Genomic DNA, 12,500 nt, shown 5'->3' on the forward strand with positions numbered 1-12,500 from the left:
GAGGAGAGAGAGAGACACTGACTCACTGACTGACACCGACACACACACACACACACACACACACATATTATTTATTATTATTTTAAACGACAAAGGTGTTCAGAAGGAAGTCCTGGGGGGAAGGCAGGCAGGGAGGGACGGACACAGGGAAGTCCGCACAAAACAGGTCCCCTGGAACCTCTGACCCAGAAAAACGGGTTCCTGGTGAAAGCAGTCCTGCCATTGACATGACAATGGACAGGGCCCGGCAGCTTGAGACACATCTTTCTTTCAATAAGCAAGTTCTTTTTAAAAAAGTTTCCTTCCACAGCAGCTCTGAGTGAGAGAGAGAGAGAGAGAGAGAGAGACACTGGCTCACTGACTGATACTGACACCGACACACACACACACACACACACATATTATTTATTATTATTTTTAATTGATTTTTAGAACAGGGAGATGGAATGGGGGCTTGCTCCGTCCACTCCACGCATCGACCCAGTATTGCAGTGTCTCTGGGAACGGTGCAGCTCCCCGTGGGGAGATATTCAAAAGGAAAATCAGCTCTTTCCCAGTGTCTCTGTGTGTGTGTGTGTGTGTGTGTGTGTGTGTATTATTACTGAGAATAAAGCTGATATCTCTCTCTCTCTCTCACTCAGAGCTGCTGTGGAAGGAAACCTTTTTAAAAAGAACTTTCTCAGCTCAGTGGTATTTTTTTCTTCTCCATGGCTGAGTGCCGCTCGCACGTAGCGATACAATTCAAAGTGCAAAATAACTTGGCGTCGTTGACTTTAAACAAGCAGGGTCTGCTTCCAAATGAAAGCTGCGCTCCCGAACTGGACTGACTGACTGACTGTCTGTCTGTCTGTTTGTCAAGGGGAGGAAAAGGCGGCGGTGGTGGTGAGGGTGGAGCTTTACGCTCAGGAGGGGAGATTTTCTTTCAGAGGTGCCAATTAATCTGCAGCAGAAAGTCATCCCCCCCCGACCGGGATTCGAAGCCCGGTCCTGACCACGAGACCACCGGGGAGAGTTGCCTCAAGTCCCTGAGGGACCTGGACACGAGGCCGAATACACACGCACGCCTGCTGCACTGGCAGCAGCGACCAACAGGGGGCTGACCGGCTGATCCTTCCCTTTCACAGGCAGGCTTTTGGCCCTCGCTCAAACGACAAAGGTGTTCAGAAGGAAGTCCTGGGGGGAAGGCAGGCAGGGAGGGACGGACACAGGGAAGTCCGCACAAAACAGGTCCCCTGGAACCTCTGACCCACAAAACCGGGTTCCTGGTGAAAGCAGTCCTGCCATTGACATGACAATGGACAGGGCCCGGCAGCTTGAGACACATCTTTCTTTCAATATGCAAGTTCTTTTTAAAAAAGTTTCCTTCCACAGCAGCTCTGAGTGAGAGAGAGAGAGAGAGAGAGAGAGAGACACTGACTCACTGACTGATACTGACACCGACACACACACACACACACACACACACACACACACACATATTATTTATTATTATTTTAAACGACAAAGCTGTTCAGAAGGAAGTCCTGGGGGGAAGGCAGGCAGGGAGGGACGGACACAGGGAAGTCCGCACAAAACAGGTCCCCTGGAACCTCTGACCCAGAAAAACGGGTTCCTGGTGAAAGCAGTCCTGCCATTGACATGACAATGGACAGGGCCCGGCAGCTTGAGACACATCTTTCTTTCAATATGCAAGTTCTTTTTAAAAAAGTTTCCTTCCACAGCAGCTCTGAGTGAGAGAGAGAGAGAGAGAGAGAGACACTGACTGACTGACTGATACTGACACCGACACACACACACACACACACACACATATTATTTATTATTATTTTTAATTGATTTTTAGAACTGGGAGATGGAATAGGGGCTTGCTCCGTCCACTCCACGCATCGACCCAGTATTGCAGTGTTTCTGGGAACGGTGCAGCTCCCCGTGGGGAGATATTCAAAAGGAAAATCAGCTCTTTCCCAGTGTCTGTGTGTGTGTGTGTGTGTGTGTGTGTGTGTGTGTGTATTATTACTGAGAATAAAGCTGATATCTCTCTCTCTCTCTCTCTCTCTCTCTCTCACACTCAGAGCTGCTGTGGAAGGAAACCGTTTTAAAAAGAACTTTCTCAGCTCAGTGGTATTTTTTTCTTCTCCAAGGCTGAGTGCCGCTCGCACGTAGCGATATAGTTCAAAGTGCAAAATAACTTGGCGTCGTTGACTTTAAACAAGCAGGGTCTGCTTCCAAATGAAAGCTGCGCTCCCGAACTGGACTGACTGACTGTCTGTCTGTCTGTCTGTCTGTTTGTCAAGGGGTGGAAAAGGCGGCGGTGGTGGTGAGGGTGGAGCTTTACGCTCAGGAGGGGAGACTTTCCTTCATGCCAATTAATCTGCAGCAGAATGTCATCCCCCCCGACCGGGATTCGAAGCCCGGTCCTGACCACGAGACCACCGGGGAGAGTTGCCTCAAGTCCCTGAGGGACCTGGACACGAGGCCGAGGACACACGCACGCCTGCTGCACTGGCAGCAGCGACCAACAGGGGGCTGACCGGCTGATCCTTCCCTTTCACAGGCAGGCTTTTGGCCCTCGCTCAAACGACAAAGGTGTTCAGAAGGAAGTCCTGGGGGGAAGGCAGGCAGGGAGGGACGGACACAGGGAAGTCCGCACAAAACAGGTCCCCTGGAACCTCTGACCCAGAAAACCGGGTTCCTGGTGAAAGCAGTCCTGCCCCGCCCTGCCATTAACATGACAATGGACAGGGCCCGGACCAGGCGCAGCGGACGGTAGCGAGCAGTCGGAGGGTGAAAATCCGCCAGTGGGTGAAAAGGAGAGCCGTGCGGTGAGAGGAGGCGGAAAGCGGTTCGCAGACTTTCGCTGTACCTCCGGCGGGCAGCGCCGCACCTCCGAGCGCTCGGTACCGTCCGCTGCGCCTCGTCCTGCCGCACGCGACGAGCCGTCCCCGGAGGAAATCGGCCTCGGCCTTCCTGAGATATCAGTCTCCAGGTGGGACAGAAAAACCGGGGGCCCCCGGCTCGCTTTCGGCGGCCCGCTAGTCGACTTCCCGTCGTGCGAACGCGATCCTTCCGGTACCCTTCGGTGCCCCTTGCCCGACTCTAGCTCCGGTGGTAAAGCGGAGTCGGTCGGTCTGACGGCCGCCGAGTTAGCAGGCGGAAAGCGGTTTGCAGCCTTTCGCTGTACCTCCGGCGGGCAGCGCCGCACCTCCGAGCGCACGGTACCGTCCGCTGCGCCTCGTCCTGCCGCACGCGACGAGCCGTCCCCGGAGGAAATCGGCCTCGGCCCTCCTGAGATATCAGCCTCCATACGGGCGTCACAAATCAGTGGATATGGTCAGCTGCAAAGCAGTGTCATTACAACCTTTCATAAACGACAGGGCAGCACCGCACTGCACTGCACTGCACCGCACCCCACACTACATCACACTTGCCTGCCTGCCAGCCTGCCGCTGCCTACTCTCACCAGCGGACCAAAGTGAGGATAACACCCCGAAGCAAGCATCTCCCTTGCCGCCCACCAGCCCACACCAATCCCCTTGCCTGCCTCCCACAAATTCCACCAGCGAGGCAAAGTGAAAATCAACCCCCAAAAAACGCACTCCACACCGGCCATCGCCCGCTATACACCCCCCCCCCCCGGGGCGAATATTAAGCCCGAGAACACCGACTGTAACCAACCGCAGTGAAAAGTTGAAGTGGCAACTCATTAACCAGATTTACACTTGGCAACTCATAAACCAAATGAACAAAAAATCTGGTTAATGAGTTGCCCAAAATAAATCTGGTTAATGAGTTGCCACTTCAACTTTTCACTGCGATTGGTTACAGTCGGTGTTCTCGGGCTTAATATTCACCCCGGGGGGGCGGGGGGGGTGATTCTGGGGGTAGTGTCCGGGAGGGTGAGCCTTTTATTCGGCAGGAGGCGTGTGGGGAAATCATCAACCTGTCAGACGATGAGTTGTCACAAATGCCATTGCTTAATGAAAGCTGCGCTCCCGAACTGGACTGACTGACTGTCTGTCTGTTTGTCAAGGGGAGGAAAAGGCGGTGGTGGTGGTGAGGGTGGAGCTTTACGCTCAGGAGGGGAGACTTTCCTTCATGCCAATTAATCTGCAGCAGAAAGTCATCCCCCCCCGACTGGGATTCGAAGCCCGGTCCTGACCACGAGACCACCGGGGAGAGCTGCCTCAAGTCCCTGAGGGACCTGGACACGAGGCCGAGGACACACGCACGCCTGCTGCACTGGCAGCAGCGACCAGCAGGGGGCTGACCGGCTGATCCTTCCCTTTCACAGGCAGGCTTTTGGCCCTCGCTCAAACGACAAAGGTGTTCAGAAGGAAGTCCTGGGGAGGAGGGAGGGAGGCAGGGAAATCAGCACAAAGCAGGTCCCCTGGAATCTCACACCTGCGTCCCAGAAAACAGGTCTCCTGGTCAAAGCAGTCCTGCCCCGTCCTGCCATTAACGTGACAATGGACAGGGCCCGGCAGCTTGAGACACATCTTTTTTTCAATATGCAAGTTCTTTTTAAAAAGGTTTCCTTCCACAGCAGCTCTGAGTAAGAGTGAGAGAGAGAGAGAGAGAGACACTGACTGACACTGACACTGACACTGACACTGACACTGACACACACACACACACACACACACACACACACACACACACACCGTCTCCCATCCGATTGGTGGACTATGGGATTGAAAATCGAACTTTGAGTTTCAATGCAGGGGGGAGAGCGCGAACGCAGCCCCTCCCAACTACCACACGCGCGTTGTTGTTGTTGTAATATAGAACTGCAAGTTGCCGTTGTCGTGGTCGTTTCGAATCAGCACAAAGTAGGTGCCTCCCTGGAATGTCACACCTGCGTCCCAGAAAACAGGTCTCCCGGTCAAAGCAGTCCCGCCCCGCCCTGGGATTAACATGACAACGGACAGGGCCCAGTCAGGGAGCAGCTTGAGAGACACCTTTCAATAGGCGCTTCTGAAACATTAACGCCTTGTTTCTTCCGACAGTTTAACCAGCGATTAACATGACAACGGACAGGGCCCAGTCAGGGAGCAGCTTGAGAGACGTCTTTCAATAGGCGCTTCTGAAACATTAACGCCTTGTTTCTTTCGACAGTTTAACCAGCCTTTAACACGCCTTGTGTTTTTATTTCCCATTTCCAGCCAGCCAGCCAGCCAGCCAGCCGAGCCGAGCCAGCATCTGCAGTATTTTTTTTGATTGGTCTTGCCTGCCGTGGAATGAATGTTTCAACACGAGCTGCTGATTGTCAGCACCTCACCTCTTTCTCAATTGGCCGTTGCAATCTCACTCGCTCGCTCATCGTGAGACACGTCACGTCACTAGTTTTACTTAAAGAGGTTTCCTTCCACGGCAGTTCGTTAGTGACTGAGACTGACTGACGGAGGTCCGTTGAGACACAACCCTCCCCCATCTGATTGGTGGCCTACTGGCAAATTTACCAATCTGTCAAGCAATCCTGGCAAGAAAGGAAAAAACGGCAACTTCTTTAAACTCATCCACTGTTGCAATTAGAAACGGTGGCAAAAAATGTGGCCAGAGTGGGAGAGAACGGCAGTGCTTCGAGACTGCTTTCAACACCGGCAGCCAGAGAACAAAGAGGGAGGGCAAACAGGACCCGAGATCAATTCGCATCGAGCGCGGTATCGCTTCTCGGCCTTTTGGCTAAGATCGAGCGTGTTCCTTTTCGGGCTTATTTGGATCTGAGCGGACTGGAACGCTGGCCGCGACCTCGTGCGCTCGCAAAGTGCGGACTTTGCTGTGATTGGTCGTTTGTGTGCTGGCTCCGCCCCTAAATTTGCATAAGGACCAAATCAACACTGCAATGGCAGGGAAGGGTTCCTGGTGAAAGCAGTCCTGCCACTGACATGACAATGGACAGGGCCCGGCAGCTTGAGACACATCTTTCTTTCAATATGCAAGTCCTTTTTAAAAAAGTTTCCTTCCACAGCAGCTCTGAGTGAGAGAGAGAGAGAGAGAGAGACTGACTCACTGACTGATACTGACACCGACACACACACACACACACACACACATTATTTATTATTATTTTAAACGACAAAGCTGTTCAGAAGGAAGTCCTGGGGGGAAGGCAGGCAGGGAGGGACGGACACAGGGAAGTCCGCACAAAACAGGTCCCCTGGAACCTCTGACCCAGAAAAACGGGTTCCTGGTGAAAGCAGTCCTGCCATTGACATGACAATGGACAGGGCCCGGCAGCTTGAGACACATCTTTCTTTCAATATGCAAGTTCTTTTTAAAAAAGTTTCCTTCCACAGCAGCTCTGAGTAAGAGAGAGAGAGAGAGAGAGAGACACTCACTCACTGACTGATACTGACACCGACACACACACACACACACACACACACATATTATTTATTATTATTTTTAATTGATTTTTAGAACAGGGAGATGGACTAGGGGCTTGCTCCGTCCACTCCACGCATCGACCCAGTATTGCAGTGTTTCTGGGAACGGTGCAGCTCCCCGTGGGGAGATATTCAAAAGGAAAAACAGCTGTTTCCCAGTGTCTCTGTGTGTGTGTGTGTGTGTGTTATTACTGAGAATAAAGCTGATATCTCTCTCTCTCTCTCTCTCTCTCTCACTCAGAGCTGCTGTGGAAGGAAACCGTTTTAAAAAGAACTTTCTCAGCTCAGTGGTATTTTTTTCTTCTCCAAGGCTGAGTGCCGCTCGCACGTAGCGATATAATTCAAAGTGCAAAATAACTTGGCGTCGTTGACTTTAAACAAGCAGGGTCTGCTTCCAAATGAAAGCTGCGCTCCCGAACTGGACTGTCTGTCTGTCTGACTGTCTGTTTGTCAAGGGGTGGAAAAGGCGGTGGTGGTGGTGAGGGTGGAGCATTACGCTCAGGAGGGGAGACTTTCTTTCAGAGGTGCCAATTAATCTGTAGCAGAAAGTCATCCCCCCCGACCGGGATTCGAAGCCCGGTCCTGACCACGAGACCACCGGGGAGAGTTGCCTCAAGTCCCTGAGGGACCTGGACACGAGGCCGAGGACACACGCACGCCTGCTGCACTGGCAGCAGCGACCAACAGGGGGCTGACCGGCTGATCCTTCCCTTTCACAGGCAGGTTTTTGGCCCTCGCTCAAACGACAAAGGTGTTCAGAAGGAAGTCCTGGGGGGAAGGCAGGCAGGGAGGGACGGACACAGGGAAGTCCGCACAAAACAGGTCCCCTGGAACCTCTGACCCACAAAACCGGGTTCCTGGTGAAAGCAGTCCTGCCATTGACAGGACAATGGACAGGGCCCGGCAGCTTGAGACACATCTTTCTTTCAATAAGCAAGTTCTTTTTAAAAAAGTTTCCTTCCACAGCAGCTCTGAGTGAGAGAGAGAGAGAGAGAGAGAGAGAGAGACACTGACTCACTGACTGATACTGACACCGACACACACACACACACATTATTTATTATTATTTTAAACGACAAAGCTGTTCAGAAGGAAGTCCTGGGGGGAAGGCAGGCAGGGAGGGACGGACACAGGGAAGTCCGCACAAAACAGGTCCTTTGGAACCTCTGACCCACAAAACCGGGTTCCTGGTGAAAGCAGTCCTGCCATTGACATGACAATGGACAGGGCCCGGCAGCTTGAGACACATCTTTCTTTCAATATGCAAGTTCTTTTTAAAAAAGTTTCCTTCCACAGCAGCTCTGAGTGAGAGAGAGAGAGAGAGAGAGAGAGACACTGACTGACTGACTGATACTGACACCGACACACACACACACACACACACACACACACATATTATTTATTATTATTTTTAATTGATTTTTAGAACAGGGAGATGGAATAGGGGCTTGCTCCGTCCACTCCACGCATCGACCCAGTATTGCAGTGTTTCTGGGAACGGTGCAGCTCCCCGTGGGGAGATATTCAAAAGGAAAATCAGCTCTTTCCCAGTGTCTCTGTGTGTGTGTGTGTGTGTGTGTGTGTGTGTGTGTATTATTACTGAGAATAAAGCTGATATCTCTCTCTCTCTCTCACTCAGAGCTGCTGTGGAAGGAAACCTTTTTAAAAAGAACTTTCTCAGCTCAGTGGTATTTTTTTCTTCTCCAAGGCTGAGTGCCGCTCGCACGTAGCGATATAATTCAAAGTGCAAAATAACTTGGCGTCGTTGACTTGAAACAAGCAGGGTCTGCTTCCAAATGAAAGCTGCGCTCCCGAACTGGACTGACTGACTGTCTGTCTGTCTGTCTGTCCGTTTGTCAAGGGGTGGAAAAGGCGGCGGTGGTGGTGAGGGTGGAGCTTTACGCTCAGGAGGGGAGACTTTCTTTCAGAGGTGCCAATTCATCTGCAGCAGAAAGTCATCCCCCCCGACCGGGATTCGAAGCCCGGTCCTGACCACGAGACCACCGGGGAGAGTTGCCTCAAGTCCCTGAGGGACCTGGACACGAGGCCGAGGACACACGCACGCCTGCTGCACTGGCAGCAGCGACCAACAGGGGGCTGACCGGCTGATCCTTCCCTTTCACAGGCAGGCTTTTGGCCCTCGCTCAAACGACAAAGGTGTTCAGAAGGAAGTCCTGGGGGGAAGGCAGGCAGGGAGGGACGGACACAGGGAAGTCCGCACAAAACAGGTCCCCTGGAACCTCTGACCCAGAAAACCGGGTTCCTGGTGAAAGCAGTCCTGCCACTGACAGGACAATGGACAGGGCCCGGCAGCTTGAGACACATCTTTCTTTCAATAAGCAAGTTCTTTTTAAAAAAGTTTCCTTCCACAGCAGCTCTGAGTGTGAGAGAGAGAGAGGAGAGAGAGAGACACTGACTCACTGACTGACACCGACACACACACACACACACACACACACACACACACACACACACATATTATTTATTATTATTTTAAACGACAAAGGTGTTCAGAAGGAAGTCCTGGGGGGAAGGCAGGCAGGGAGGGACGGACACAGGGAAGTCCGCACAAAACAGGTCCCCTGGAACCTCTGACCCAGAAAAACGGGTTCCTGGTGAAAGCAGTCCTGCCATTGACATGACAATGGACAGGGCCCGGCAGCTTGAGACACATCTTTCTTTCAATAAGCAAGTTCTTTTTTAAAAAGTTTCCTTCCACAGCAGCTATGAGTGAGAGAGAGAGAGAGAGAGAGAGAGAGAGACACTGACTCACTGACTGATACTGACACCGACACACACACACACACACACACACACACACACACATATTATTTATTATTATTTTAAATTGATTTTTCGAACAGGGAGATGGAATAGGGGCTTGCTCCGTCCACTCCACGCATCGACCCAGTATTGCAGTGTTTCTGGGAACGGTGCAGCTCCCCGTGGGGAGATATTCAAAAGGAAAAACAGCTCTTTCCCAGTGTCTCTGTGTGTGTGTGTGTGTGTGTGTGTGTGTATTATTACTGAGAATAAAGCTGATATCTCTCTCTCTCTCTCTCTCTCTCACTCAGAGCTGCTGTGGAAGGAAACCGTTTTAAAAAGAACTTTCTCAGCTCAGTGGTATTTTTTTCTTCTCCAAGGCTGAGTGCCGCTCGCACGTAGCGATATAATTCAAAGTGCAAAATAACTTGGCGTCGTTGACTTTAAACAAGCAGGGTCTGCTTCCAAATGAAAGCTGCGCTCCCGAACTGGACTGTCTGTCTGTCTGTCTGTCTGCTTGTCAAGGGGAGGAAAAGGCGGCGGTGGTGGTGAGGGTGGAGCTTTACGCTCAGGAGGGGAGACTTTCTTTCAGAGGTGCCAATTAATCTGTAGCAGAAAGTCATCCCCCCCGACCGGGATTCGAAGCCCGGTCCTGACCACAAGACCACCGGGGAGAGTTGCCTCAAGTCCCTGAGGGACCTGGACACGAGGCCGAATACACACGCACGCCTGCTGCACTGGCAGCAGCGACCAACAGGGGGCTGACCGGCTGATCCTTCCCTTTCACAGGCAGGCTTTTGGCCCTCGCTGAAACGACAAAGGTGTTCAGAAGGAAGTCCTGGGGGGAAGGCAGGCAGGGAGGGACGGACACAGGGAAGTCCGCACAAAACAGGTCCCCTGGAACCTCTGACCCAGAAAACCGGGTTCCTGGTGAAAGCAGTCCTGCCATTGACATGACAATGGACAGGGCCCGGCAGCTTGAGACACATCTTTCTTTCAATATGCAAGTTCTTTTTAAAAAAGTTTCCTTCCACAGCAGCTCTGAGTGAGAGAGAGAGAGAGAGAGAGAGAGAGACACTGACTCACTGACTGATACTGACACCGACACACACACACACACACACACACACACACACACACACACATATTATTTATTATTATTTTTAATTGATTTTTAGAACAGGGAGATGGAATAGGGGCTTGCTCCGTCCACTCCACGCATCGACCCAGTATTGCAGTGTCTCTGGGAACGGTGCAGCTCCCCGTGGGGAGATATTCAAAAGGAAAATCAGCTCTTTCCCAGTGTCTCTGTGTGTGTGTGTGTGTGTGTGTGTGTGTATTATTACTGAGAATAAAGCTGATATCTCTCTCTCTCTCTCTCTCCCTCTCTCTCTCTCACTCAGAGCTGCTGTGGAAGGAAACCTTTTTAAAAAGAACTTTCTCAGCTCAGTGGTATTTTTTTCTTCTCCAAGGCTGAGTGCCGCTCGCACGTAGCGATATAATTCAAAGTGCAAAATAACTTGGCGTCGTTGACTTTAAACAAGCAGGGTCTGCTTCCAAATGAAAGCTGCGCTCCCGAACTGGACTGACTGTCTGTCTGTCTGTCTGTCTGTTTGTCAAGGGGTGGAAAAGGCGGTGGTGGTGGTGAGGGTGGAGCATTACGCACAGGAGGGGAGACTTTCTTTCAGAGGTGCCAATTAATCTGCAGCAGAAAGTCATCCCCCCCCAACCGGGATTCGAAGCCCGGTCCTGACCACGAGACCACCGGGGAGAGTTGCCTCAAGTCCCTGAGGGACCTGGACACGAGGCCGAATACACACGCACGCCTGCTGCACTGGCAGCAGCGACCAGCAGGGGGCTGACCGGCTGATCCTTCCCTTTCACAGGCAGGCTTTTGGCCCTCGCTCAAACGACAAAGGTGTTCAGAAGGAAGTCCTGGGGGGAAGGCAGGCAGGGAGGGACGGACACAGGGAAGTCCGCACAAAACAGGTCCCCTGGAACCTCTGACCCAGAAAACCGGGTTCCTGGTGAAAGCAGTCCTGCCATTGACATGACAATGGACAGGGCCCGGCAGCTTGAGACACATCTTTCTTTCAATAAGCAAGTTCTTTTTAAAAAAGTTTCCTTCCACAGCAGCTCTGAGTGTGAGGGAGAGAGAGAGAGAGAGAGAGAGAGACACTGACTGACTGACTGATACTGACACCGACACACACACACACACACACACACACACACATATTATTTATTATTATTTTAAATTGATTTTTAGAACAGGGAGATGGAATAGGGGCTTGCTCCGTCCACTCCACGCATCGACCCAGTATTGCAGTGTCTCTGGGAACGGTGCAGCTCCCCGTGGGGAGATATTCAAAAGGAAAAACAGCTCTTTCCCAGTGTCTCTGTGTGTGTGTGTGTGTGTGTGTGTGTGTATTATTACTGAGAATAAAGCTGATATCTCTCTCTCTCTCTCTCTCTCTCTCTCTCTCACTCAGAGCTGCTGTGGAAGGAAACCGTTTTAAAAAGACCTTTCTCAGCTCAGTGGTATTTTTTTCTTCTCCAAGGCTGAGTGCCGCTCGCACGTAGCGATATAATTCAAAGTGCAAAATAACTTGGCGTCGTTGACTTTAAACAAGCAGGGTCTGCTTCCAAATGAAAGCTGCGCTCCCGAACTGGACTGACTGTCTGTCTGTCTGTCTGTCTGTTTGTCAAGGGGTGGAAAAGGCGGCGGTGGTGGTTAAGGGTGGAGCTTTACGCTCAGGAGGGGAGACTTTCTTTCAGAGGTGCCAATTAATCTGCAGCAGAAAGTCATCCCCCCCCGACCGGGATTCGAAGCCCGGTCCTGACCACGAGACCACCGGGGAGAGTTGCCTCAAGTCCCTGAGGGACCTGGACACGAGGCCGAGGACACACGCACGCCTGCTGCACTGGCAGCAGCGACCAGCAGGGGGCTGACCGGCTGATCCTTCCCTTTCACAGGCAGGCTTTTGGCCCTCGCTCAAACGACAAAGGTGTTCAGAAGGAAGTCCTGGGGGGGAGGGAGGGAGGCAGGGAAATCAGCACAAAGCAGGTCCCCTGGAATCTCACACCTGCGTCCCAGAAAACAGGTCTCCTGGTCAAAGCAGTCCTGCCCCGTCCTGCCATTAACGTGACAATGGACAGGGCCCGGCAGCTTGAGACACATCTTTTTTTCAATATGCAAGTTCTTTTTAAAAAGGTTTCCTTCCACAGCAGCTCTGAGTAAGAGTGAGAGAGAGAGAGAGAGAGAGAGAGACTGACACTGACACTGACACTGACACACACACACACACACACACACACACACACCGTCTCCCATCCGATTGGTGGACTATG

At 51.9% G+C, this 12,500-nt stretch overlaps 7 pseudogenes; all 7 read left to right on the top strand.

The window, feature by feature from the left end:
- Positions 1-400: 400 nt before the first annotated feature.
- LOC137329898 (U2 spliceosomal RNA) lies at positions 401-517 on the top strand (annotated as a pseudogene).
- Positions 518-1,811: 1,294 nt separating this feature from the next.
- LOC137329258 (U2 spliceosomal RNA) lies at positions 1,812-1,928 on the top strand (annotated as a pseudogene).
- Positions 1,929-6,388: 4,460 nt separating this feature from the next.
- Positions 6,389-6,505, top strand: LOC137329767 (U2 spliceosomal RNA; annotated as a pseudogene).
- A 1,275-nt stretch (positions 6,506-7,780) lies between these two features.
- Positions 7,781-7,897, top strand: LOC137329491 (U2 spliceosomal RNA; annotated as a pseudogene).
- A 1,316-nt stretch (positions 7,898-9,213) lies between these two features.
- Positions 9,214-9,330, top strand: LOC137329085 (U2 spliceosomal RNA; annotated as a pseudogene).
- A 965-nt stretch (positions 9,331-10,295) lies between these two features.
- LOC137329364 (U2 spliceosomal RNA) lies at positions 10,296-10,412 on the top strand (annotated as a pseudogene).
- Positions 10,413-11,386: 974 nt separating this feature from the next.
- LOC137328989 (U2 spliceosomal RNA) lies at positions 11,387-11,503 on the top strand (annotated as a pseudogene).
- The last annotated feature ends 997 nt before the right edge of the window (positions 11,504-12,500 follow it).

This window comes from Heptranchias perlo, chromosome 12, assembly GCF_035084215.1.
Source record: "Heptranchias perlo isolate sHepPer1 chromosome 12, sHepPer1.hap1, whole genome shotgun sequence".
Lineage (NCBI taxonomy): Eukaryota > Metazoa > Chordata > Chondrichthyes > Hexanchiformes > Hexanchidae > Heptranchias > Heptranchias perlo.